The sequence below is a fragment of the Colius striatus genome, chromosome W, assembly GCF_028858725.1.
Source record: "Colius striatus isolate bColStr4 chromosome W, bColStr4.1.hap1, whole genome shotgun sequence".
Lineage (NCBI taxonomy): Eukaryota > Metazoa > Chordata > Aves > Coliiformes > Coliidae > Colius > Colius striatus.
In genome coordinates this window covers 25,394,551-25,407,172 of record NC_084789.1, presented here as the reverse complement: position 1 = coordinate 25,407,172, position 12,622 = coordinate 25,394,551, and positions in this window count along the sequence as shown.

Here is a 12,622-nt window from a genome sequence, read left to right as displayed (position 1 = left end):
TCTTCCCCTTCACTAGATGTTGGGGGTGATGATGGAAGAGGAATACACTCAGGGACTGATGAGCTCAGAGGCAATGGCAGATCCATAGTATTGTGGGCAAAGCGTAACTTTTGTTCTTTGCCAGGTACTCCCTCAGGCATGGCAGCAGGATGGGACGGGGCAGGACAGTGAAGGGTGGATGGGAGGGGAGGAGAAACAAGGCACGCATTTGGCTCCTGGGACAGTGCTCTAGGGGGTTCTGGGGGGCATGAGGGGGCTCACATCTATACTCTCCTCCTCTAGTGGTGGAGCCAAGGGTATTATGACATTATCACCTCCAAAGAATCTGTTAGTATTTTCTTCTAGAGGTGGAGCTGATGGCACTATAAAGTCACCACCTCCAAAGAACCTCTTAGTGTCTACTGGGAACGCAGATCGCATAGCATTTTCTGCTTTCACAGCAGCAGCCATAGCCCACTCAGCTTCTAGCTGTTGTAGAATGGATGATACCAGTTTACACAGGCAAATAAGATCATTCAACATGTCTCCTAGAATTCCCCAGTGTCTCATTTCATATACTTCCTGTGGGGAGGTGAAGAAACCTACCTCCTATCCCCATCTTACAAGTCTTAACAAATCCTCTCTTTCATAGTTTAACGGCGGTAAACAAACCGGAGGCAAGGCTCCTTTATTCACAGCTGTGCGGCCGATTGAGGTAATCTGGGGGTTCCTGGAACATGGGGAGTGGAAGATAAGCAAGGGGAGCTGCCAGGACCAGGTAGGTCCCGTAAGGGGGACGGTCTTGCCGGGAGGCGGAGCCGCAGCAGCCATGGGGGGATTTAATCATCCCCCAGGGAGCGTGAGCGACCAAAAGCGTGACGAACAGAGTCGACAAACACGGAGTGATGGGGCACTCAGGAGTTACGCGGCAGTTTGCGCGGCGGTTCGCGCAGACAGGGCGAGTAGGGAGGATGGGCAGGGAACAACCCCATGGCCCGTTTAGTGAAGCAGAAGTCAGAAAAGTACCCCAGCTTCAGCTTCAACCTAGCAAAATGGTGAGCACTTGCCTAAGGACTAAAGCCAAGGCTCAGGTGGACAAAACCCAGGTGAAGGTCAATGCATCCACCCAGACTGAGCCAGTTCATTGAGGCACTTCAGTCCAGATGGAGTGCTGGGAGGGTTCAGGGTGCTTAGGGACCTATGATTCTCATGAAACTATGTGTCATAGGTGCCCTCAAGTTCAGGAACTGCAGCGCCTGGTGAAAGAGCTGCAGGAAACTGAGTAAGCTCTGTAGTGTTAGAGGGGAAGAAGTGGAGAAAGATGGAGGCTTCCACAATCAGGTGCAAGCCTCCAGTGAATCCAATAAGTCATGGACCCTGGTTACAAAAAAAAGAAAGGCAAAGGCTCATCTTCAAAGCCCTCCTTCCAGAGTGCACACTAAAAATAAGTACGAGGCACTGGCGACAAGGGAATTCGACGAGCAAGCTCCAAAAGGGGAAAACCCACTAAACAACCCATCAGCTGCTCCACCTGAAGTAGATAATGGACATCGCAAGAAGAGGCGACGGGTGCTTGTTGTGGGTGACTCACTGCTAAGGGGCACTGAAAGACCCATCTGTGCAGCAGGTAGGGAGTCAAGAGAGGTGTACTGCCTGCCACGAGCCAAGATCAGGGAGGTGGCTGAGAGAGTGTCACGGCTAATCAGAGATGCAGGCTACTACCCCTTACTTGTGTTCCATGTAGGTATGAATGATGTCATGAGGCGTGACATCTCCAGGATCCAGGTGGATTTTAAATCCTTGGGGGAGCAGGTAAAAAGTAGAGGGGCTCAGGTTGCTTGCACCACTACAACATTTGGTGACCCCAACGTGATTTGCCGAATTGGTTAGATTAAGAACCCTCAGCAGAAAAGCCCCTGGATTCCTGCTTGAAAAGGCAAGTGACACGAGTAAAACGATATAATGGGAAAAATGATGAGCAAAGAGGAAAATCCTATTGACACCCTCCAGCATATCCTTGCTGAGAAAGGATTCAATTATGAAAGAGAGGATTTGCTAAGACTTGTAAGATGGGGACAGGAAGTAGGTCTCTTTGTCTCCCCCCAAGAAGTATATGAAAAGGGACATTGGGAAAATCTAGGAGACATGTTGAATAATGCTATTGGCTTGTGTAAATTGGTATCATCCATTATACAACAGCTAGAAGCTGAGCATGCTACAGCTGCTGCCATGAAAGCAGAAAATGCTGTACCATCTGTGTTCCCAGTAGATGCTAAAAGGTTCCTTGGAGGTGGTGACTTTATAGTGCCATCTGCTCCATCTCTAGAAGAAAATACTAAGAGACTCTTCGGAGGGGATAATGTCGTAATACCCTCGGCTCCACCTCTAGAAGAGAAAAGCATGGATGTGAGCCCACCTCCCCCAGAACCCCCTAGAGCACCGTTCCAGGAGCCGAATATGCGCATTGCTTCTCCTCCCCTCCCACCCATCCTTCACCATCCTGCCCCATCCCATCCTGCTGCTATGCTTGAAGGAGTACCTGGCAGAGAACGAAAGGAACACTTTACAAATGACACTATGGATCTGCCATTGCCCCGAGCTCAGCAACCCCTGAGTGTATTCCTCTTCCATCATCACCCCCAACATCTACTGAAGGGGAAGATCAACAAAGACAATTGTTAAAGAAAGAATTAATAAGACACGGAGAAGATATGAAACAGACTTTGGCCCATTTGGAGGAACTGATGGAAAAGTCAAAAGTAACAGCTAATCAACCGTTGTAATGGATTAATGAATTAACTAAACCAGAGATTAAAGTTTTATCCCCACAGGTGCTCAGAGATCCCCAGCCAGGTGACTATGATCCGGCTAAGAAATGGAGAGGCCTCATACGTGATGCAGTAGTTGAAGGATAATTTATTCCACAAGCCTTTCCAGTAATAGCAGCACAAAGAAAATGACAATGGGCACCTTTGGATTGGAAGTTGGTAAGGGAAGGCCAGAAAGCTGTGATGCTATAGGGCTTGACCAATCCATACATTCAAACTTTATTAGATCATATTTTCACCAGTGGTTTAATGACTCCATTTGACTGCCGGAAGCTAGCAGAAACATTCCTAAAACCCACTCAGGTATTACTATAGGAGTCTGAATGGGAAAAAAGAGTTGATCTGGCAGTAGTAGAAAATATGGACTTACAACAGGGAGATCCGCGGCGAGTCGGCACAGCAGATATGATGCTGGGTAAAGGACCGTTTGCTGACCCTCAGGTACAAGCCCGACTGCATGAAGCTATTTTGCAACAAACACAGACACTGGCTCGTCAAGCGTTTCAAATCGTCCCTGACATGGGGGTACCAGTTCCCTCATATACAACTATTATACAGAAACCCAATGAGCCTTTTATGACCTATTTAGACCATCTAAGAGCAGCTCTCGATCATACACCAAACATGTCAGCTGAAGTAAAAGCGGAAATAGGGTTACACCTAGCAGTTGCTAACGCTAACCATGACTGCAAAAAGATCCTGCAGGCTCTCTCGTGGACAGCAACTTTGGTAGACATGATAGAAGCCTGCTCTCAGGTAGGATCATCAGCACATATAGCTGAAGCTATAGCAACAGCATTGAAACCATTAGTTCAACCTCACAAAGGAAATCGGAGGCCAAAATGCTTTAACTTTGGAAAAATAGGACATGTGAAAAATCAATGTCGATCCACACCATTGGTATGGACAAACAGCTCCGCCAGACCATCTGGGTCAAACAACAGATATAATGGCAATTGTTACAGATGTGGCAAATTTGGACACAGAGCCACTGAGTGCCGTTCTCGAGTGGCCAGACATACAATGACTAAGGGAAATGGGTTAACGAGCGCCAAAAGGGCGAGCACGATGACACAAAAGTGCCCTTCAACACCAACAGCTGCCTGGATAGCCTCAGATCAGCCACTGCAGGAAGTGCAGGAGTAGATGTGGAAACAGCAGTAGATGTAACCATCCACAACACAGAGGTAACGGTTATCTCATCCGATGTTCATGGACACCTTGGCTATGGTTTAAGTGCTCTGCTTTTAGGACGGTCATCGGCCTCTCGACAGGGTATTTTTGTGCTCCCTGCATTATTGATGTGGATTATGAAGGAAAAATTGGAATAATGGTTTAAAGTTTGGCAGCCACCAGTTTATATACCTAAAGGAACTAAAATAGCTCAATTAGTTCCTTTCATGTCTAACGTTCCATTTGCAGGAAGTCGTAAGTGTCGAGATGGTGGTTTTGGATCCACTGGAGTACCTGAGGTAAGACTGGCAATGCCACTTTCACAGGGACAGCCCACTCAGATGGTTGTATTCCAACATCCAAATGGTGAACAAATGGTTGGGTACAATATGTTACCGGATACGGGAGCAGATGTTACCATTGTTCCATTATCCTATTGGCCAAAAAGCTGGCCTTTAGAGAATTTAGACACTCCTGTTGTCGGAGTAGGAGGAACACAGATGACAAAAATTAGCAGAGACCTGATTTTGGTATGCATACAAGGCGAAGAGAATAGATGTGTGCAAATTAGACCCTATGTAATGAATACTTCAGTTTGGCTTTTAGGTAGAGATGCCTTAAGCCAAATGGACATTCGTTTGTCAAATGAAAATTTTTAATGGCGGCCATTGATGGGCGACCAATCCTGAAGTTAACCTGTCTCGCAGATAAACCAGTTTGGATTGATCAATGGCCGCTAAGCAAAGAAAAGCTCGCCCACATTCATGCATTAGTAAATGAAATATTAGAAAAAGGTCATATTAAGCCATCCACAAGTCCATGGAATACACCAATTTTTACTATCCCTAAAAAATCAGGGAAATGGAGGCTTTTACACTATCTAAGAGCTGTTAATGCAGTGATGCAGGACATGGGTGCTTTACAGACTGGATTACCCTCTCCTGCAATGCTTCCAAAAGAATGGCCCCTGTTGGTGATTGACCTAAAGGACTATTTTTTCACAGTTCCCCTACATGAGGATGACAGTGAGAAGTTTGCTTTTACAGCACCATCTATTAACAAACAAGAGCCAGCAAAACTATATCAATGGACTGTTTTACCTCAGGGAATGAAGAACTCACCAACTATTTCTCAAACTTATGTTGCCTGGGCGCTAGCACCTCTGTGCAAAAAATACCCTCATGTTTTATTTTACCATTATATGGATGATATCTTGATTGCAGGAAAAGACCTGGAGCAGCATCAGATTCTAAAAAAAGGGAACCGACAGTTGAGCATCTCTGGGTTGGTGATCACATCAGAGAAGGTACAAATGCACGCCTCTTGGAAATATTTAGGTAATATTATCACCGATGCACACATTTATCCTCAGAAGGTGGCAATTAAAACAGAAATTGCTAACTTAACAGACGTTCAAAATCTAATAGGTGATATCCAATGGGTACGAACCATATGTGGTATCATGAATGAGGATCTTGTGCCACTAATGCCTTTGTTAAAAGCCTCAGTAGAGGCTGACAGTGTGCGAAAACTGTCCCGACAGCGAATGCAAGCAATAGAAAAAATAGGAAACAAGATAGTCTTGATAGTCACCGATATGATCCTGACTTGTCAATTAACATTGCTGTGATAAGTCAAAAGCAGCATGTAATGGCAGTCTTGATGCAGTGGGATTCAGTAGCGAAAGACCCATTCATAATTCTGGAGTGGATATTTTTGCCATATAATTTGCAAAAAACAATTACCACGAGACTAGAGGCAATTGCAAAAATAACAGTTAAGGCCAGGAAATGTCTGCTGGAAATTGCAGGGATTGAGGCTGTCCTGGTTTAGGCCCATCAGGGAACAAAGACCACGATTAGCCTCAAGTACCGAAGAGGCTGAGAATTGCTCGAGGGCAGGGAGGGCTTAATTGCTGCTTAAGGTTCAGGACAAAACAGACCAGGCTACTCGGTTTGGGGAAGAAAACAGAAAATAATTTAATGCAACATCAACTAAAACAAACCCACCAAAACATAACCAAAACGAAACAACACAGAGTAATACATCAATGGAAAGTCCAACCAGCCTTTTTAAGAACACCTTCCCGCCACACCTCCCCTCTTCCCGGGTTCAGAGCCCTGATCCCGAGGTTTTTACCTTGCCCCCCCCCGAACGGTTCGGGGGGGTAGGCAGTGGAGGTCTCAGTCAGTCTGCTCCTAATAGCTTCTGCCGTCTGTCCCTCCTCAGGACGGGTGAACTCCACACCAGTCCTCCCTGCAAGTCCGTGGGGTAACTCACACACACAGCAGCCCTGCACGGGCTGCTCTGACGTGCACCCATTCCAAAGGCTGCAGCTCCTCTCTGCCTCTCGTGTGGGGCTGCTCTGCGACGTGCAGGCTCTCCAACACGGCCTGGGCCATGGCCGTCTCCCCACACAGTCCCTCGCCCGTCCGGGCTCACTCACATGGAGCTGCTGGTGGCTCTCAGTCCTGCCACGGATCTCCACAGGTTTCAGGGGCACAGCTTGCATTCTCGCCACGGCTTGCAGAAGGGTCTCCGGTCTACTGCTCCTCCTTCCTTCCTCCTCTGGCTGAAGGGTCCGCGTGGTCGCCTCCATCTTGTATCACCCATACACCTCCTGAACTTATGAGGTGTTAAACATACTACTGGAATCCCAGGAAATTCCACCGGTCAAGCCACTATCGAACGTACACATCAAACCTTAAAAGGCCTGCTAGAAAAACAAAAAACAGGGGAAGAGGGGGTGACCCCTCAAGATAGACTAATGAAAGCCCTTTATACAATGAATCATCTCAGAATTGTGGCAAACCGGAATGAACCATCAGCATTAACACACTTTGCCCAAATGAGTCGGGATTTGGATTTTACTGACAAACCTAAAGTTTGGTATAAGAATCCCACTACTGGACAGTGGCGAGGACCTGCAGATGTGTTAATGTGGGGAAGAGGCTATGCTTGTGTCATTACAGATCAAGGTCCCCGGTGGATTCCAGCAAAATGGATCAAGCCACATCAACCGAAAGGACTTAATGACTGTCAGACCGATGGAAACACAATCTTGAGGAAAGAACCAATTGATCCACCCTCAATCCATCACCCTATTAAAATATGAACCCTCTCAACTATGGCACCATGTATGCTGCTGTAAGTTCCTCCAGCTATCTGTATTGCATTAAAAGAATTGAAGAACTTAACAAGATGACCAATGGGAACTTGAAAGTAAAAATGATATGTTTTCTATGGATGAAGAGATACTTCCATCTTACAGATAATGCTCACAGATCAGTATGTTAAAGAAGCTGAAGAAAAGTCTGAAACTACATTCAGGAAACAGAAATATCAGTGGAATTACCAAGAACTCATCCCTTCCTGCCAGTATGCGTCCCTCCTAGCAACACATATGAGATTATGTTTATTTTGAGTTTATGGATTTCTGTATTATATTGTTCAGCGATGTAGCTGTCACTGACCTTTTGTTGTAAACTCATGGCCATGGGTAAAAATATTTATGTTTTCCTCATGTACCTTTAATTTTGAAATGTGTTGCCAAAGGCTGGCTGGTCCAAAAGAGAAAAAGGGGGTATTGTAGGCACAGATGTAGCTTGGACCAGCCAGCTTGAATAAAGATGGTAGGAACAAGTTAATGCAGCTGACAATCTACTTTCAATTATCAGACACAGGTGCTGCAAGTTAATCAATTGGGCCCTGGGTGATCTCATGGGCAGAAGCGGCATATAAGGAGGTAGCTAGCAAAGGAAGGATGGCTTTGAGTCAACTCTGTTGGGTGTGCTATGTTGTCTGTGTATGTCTCTGCACATAGACTCTCTACGTCTTTGAGTGAATATTGCTTGCACCACTACAACAGAAGAGGCAGAACACAAAGCAGGACAACGACCCTGGATTCAGGTGAGCCGACGTTGGGCTCTTAAAAGATCTACTTGGATGGATCTCATGGGATATGATTCTAGAAGACAGAAGTGCTAAGGAGAGCTGGTCAATCTTCAAGCACCACTTCCTCCAAGCCCAGGATCAGTGTGTTCCAACGTGCAAGAAAGGAGATAGGAAGCCTCCATGGCTGAGCAAGGATCTGCTGGGCCAACTCAGGCAGAAAGCAACCATCTATGAGAGGTGGAAACAGGGGCTGACTTCTTGGGAAGAGTATAGGAACATTTTGAGGGCATGCAAGGGTGCAACTAGGAAGGCTAGAGTCCTTCTAGAACTAAATTTAGCCAGGGATGTTAAGGACAGTAATAAGGCATTTTTCAAGTACCTCAGCAGCAGGATGGCGAGGGGGAATGTGGCCATGCTGCTAAAAGCTGAGGGTGCCCTGGTGTCTGAGGATGTAGAGAAGGCCAAACTACTGAATGCCTTCTTTGCTTCAGTCTTTACGGCCAAGACTTACCCTCGGGAAGCCCAGTCCAGCAAGGATAATAGGATGGCCAGGACAGCAGAGGACTTGCTCTGGGTGGAAGAGGAAGAGATTAAAGACTTGTTGGCCAAGCTTAAGGCTCATAAGTTAATGGGTCCTGATGAGATGCATCCTAGAGTGCTGAGAGAGCTGGGTGATGTGATTGCTAAGCCTCTCCATCATTTTTGAACAATCATGGAGGATAGAGGTGCCTGATGACTGGAGAAAGGCCAATGTCACATCAGTCTTCAAAAAGGGCATGAAGAATGACCCAGGAAACTACAGGCTGGTCAGCCTCACCTCCATCCCTGGGAAAGTGATGGAACAACTCATCCTGAATGTTATCACTGAACATATGAAGGAAAATAGGGTTATCAAGGGGAGTCAACATGTCTTCATCAAGGGAAAATCCTGTTTGACCAACCTGATAGCCTTCTATGAGTGCATAACTGGCTGACTAGATGAGGGGAGAGCAGCAGATTTCATCTACCTTGACTTCAGCAAGGCATTTGACACTGTCTCCCATAACATTCTCATCAGAAAGCTCAAGCGCTGTGTCTTGGGTGAGTGGACAGTGAGGTGGATCGAGAGCTGGCTGAATGACAGAGACTGAGGGAAATGGCTGTACTAGAAGTCATTTATCATGATCCGGACAATGTGCAGTTATCCATCAACCCAGATGAGGTCCAGTGCACACCCCTCATTTTGCAAAAGTTCCTCCGTAGCACACCACCATTGTATGCCAACTCGTTGGCTGTCATGTCATGGAAAGAAGGCAAGGGGAAAATGGTGGATGAAGTCGTCAGCCAACTCCAGCAGTATGAAGGAAGCCTTTCTTCTTCTTTTTATCCTATGTCTCTGCTGTGGAGAAGCTATCCTGTGAGTTCCAACAATTTAAGAAAGATATCTCCTGCTCTTCTCCTGTACAGGCCCATGTCTCTGCTACTAGGAACAAATGTTCTTCTGATCAAGGGAGGAGATACAGAGGGTACACACACCAGGGCATCCTGTGGTTCTATCTACACAGTAAGGGAGAGAACATGCAGAGATGGGATGAAAAACCAACCATGGCCCTAGAGACAAGAGTCTGGGAACTACAAGCAAAAACAGAAAGGGACTCCTCATGGAAAAATGCTGCCTCAGTTTCCAGTGAGCAGCTTCCCCAGAGACGTAGTGCTTAATCTTGCTTCTAATCCCCTCAAAGAGATCTCTAGTTCCTTCCCACAGAAAGTGTGTGATACACATAACAATCAATATTAGAGGGGCCCTGCCTCCAGCCAGGAGGAGGACAGGGAAAATAGGATCTATTAGTCTGTGTGGATCCGATGGCCTGGCACATCAGATCCACAAGAGTACAGTGCACCGGTAGCAATATTGAACTAACCGTGACTCTCTGATTCCAATCTACAAACTGGTTTGTCAATTGGAAAGCCAAGGGGTGATCAGCAGGACTCGATCACCCTTTAACAGCCCCATATGACCAGTACAAAAGTCTAGTGGAGAGTGGAGACTGACAGTAGACTATCGTGGCCTGAATGAAGTCATGCCACCACTGAGTGCTGCTGTGCCAGATATGCTGGAACTCCAATATGAACTGGAGTCCAAGGCAGACAGATGGTATGCTACCATTGACATTGCTAATGCATTATTTCAATTCCATTGGCAGTCGAGTGCAAGCCCCAGTTTACCTTCACCTGGAAAGACATTCAGTACACTTGGAATCGATTGCCCCAGGGGTGGAAGCACAGCCCTACCATTTGCCATGGACTTATCCAAGCTATGCTGGAAAAGGGTGTGTTGCTGCTACCGGCAACATCACCAGGCCACCCGCACGGATCACTCAGCCCACCCCCACTGAGGGGACAAGATCGCTGCATACTCAGTATGGATGATGCTTTATTCCAACTAATTGTTTACACCATGTGCTTTTATCTGCTAACACAAGCACCTCCTTTCACTCCACCCTGTGTCCGCCTCTTCTGTACCCTCCACCTCTCACGTTACAACCCGAGATCTTCTGTATGCCTACAACATCTCCCTCTCCCTATGCTCAATGACTCCAGCATCCTTTGGCACGGGCTAATACATAACATGTCTGCCCAGCACACGTGTTAGCTGAGCCAATGGCGGGAAGATATAAACAGACGTTGGTCGTGTTCCACTTCACTGCCCAATCTCGCCAATAGTTGAGTGACCCCAGCTGGATCTGCGTCCCAGCAAGCACTCCCAAGAACACGTCAATCTGCAAAAGAGACTCAGTAGACCGTTAGACTCATATCTCTGGTCATATTCGTTTCGCTGGGACTCACTGCTGGGTTCCCTCCTCTTTTACATAAGCATACCCCCAGCCCAGGCATCTAAGCTTCCACCCTGATTCCCACTCCCCAGTGTCGATTTGCCATAATTTGACTGCGAGTAATTTATCTACTGCTACAGGTTCTTGCTCCCTAAAGTGTGCTTGTGCCGGTAGGGGTCCTGACCCTCAAACAAAGTGGTTAAGGACGTACAGACAGCACATCAAAATTTCGTGTTGCCTATCAGGGGCAATTCTATGTCCCATGCTCTCCCCCTCCCTAAGATGGTTGAGCTGTACTTTAAGAGTAGTGTGAGCACATTCATCTTTCACCTGTCCCTGGCTATTGTGAGGGATATCGTGCACCAATTTGATCTGCCAGGTATGACAGAATTCTTGTGTCACATGGGAGGTGTAACAAGACCCATTGTCAGTTTTGATTTGTTCAGGACATCCTAGGACAGCTATACATTGTAGCCAGTGCCTAATCATGTGGCACTATGGCTCAGCGCATGGGGGTAGCTAGTATGTAGCCACTGCAGGTGTCAATGCTGACATGGAGGTTATGATTGGGGTGAAAGGGCTCATAAATTGTGACATCCGTTTGCCAGATCTGATTTGGGAGCAACCCTCGGGGATTAACTCCGGCTTCCCATGGTGGCACCGGAGCACATTGAGGGCAAGCAGCAACTATCTACTTTGCCACTTTTACTGGGATCTTGGTCTGATGATGTAGACCCCGCACTCCACAATGCAAAAGGAGTGTAGCAGTCTGGCTGCAGGGAAATACTCTTGGGCAGAGACAGGCCATATATGCGTCACTGCTTCATCTGCCTTTTGGTTACCTTTCAGTGAGAGCCCCCGGAATATTGGTGTGACTGTTGATGTGTACAATAGAGCAGGGGGCAGCACAAGTTTGTAAAGCATTCAATATGAGGTCTGCTATACTGGTAGAGGCACAAATGGCTCGTGCACATTGTTGAACTAGTTCAGCGACGAATCTCGAGTCAGTGACGATATTGAGCAGCATTGAATGCCATGCCTCCAGGGCAAGGGTGACAGCCTTAGCCTCCAGATATTGCACCAATTTTGTGGCGTCAGTATGCAAGATTTTCTCTCATCTGTCTCCCTCTTTCCACACCACTGCCGCTGTGTTGATCTTTGATGAGGCATCTGTAAAGCGTGTGTCTTAACAGTCCCATGCAGCTCCTTCAAAACCTTTGTTTCTAGGGGAGCCCATTCATATATGCCCCCATCAGTCACTGAATCATAGAATGTTAGAATATTAGGGGTTGGAAGGGACCCCCAGAGATCACCCAGTCCAACCCCTTCCCCCGCATAAGCAGGTTCACCCAGATCAGGTCACATAGGAGCATGCCCAGGCGGGTCCAAGGGAGGAGGCTCCACAACCTCCCCCGGGCAGCCTGCTCCACTGCTCCATCACCCTCACAATAAAATAGTTGTGTTGGGGTTTTTTTTGTTTGGTTGGTTGGTTGGTTGGGGTTTTTTGGGGGTTTTTATATTTAAGTGGAACCCTCTGTATTCCAGCTTCATCCCACCACCCTTTGTACTGTTGCTAGCTACAATAGAAAAAGAATGTCCTAACCTCCCAACACCCATAATTTAGATATTTATAAATGTTAATAAGATCTCCTCTTCTCTAGACTAAACACTAAACAGCCCCAGTTCTCGCAGCCTTTCCTCAAATCTGAGGCTTTTTTTTTTTTTTTTTTTAGGTCATAACTTCTCCTCCAGTAGCTCCTTGTTCATCCACACAGGCCTCTTTTTCCTTTTCCTGATTTCCTACTTGTGGGGATACACCTATCTTGGGTCTGGAAAAAGTGATACTTGAAGACTGACCAGCTTTCTTGGATGCTCCTACCATCTAGGATCCTGTCCCATGAGATTCCTCCAACATTGAAGAGGCCAACATTAGCT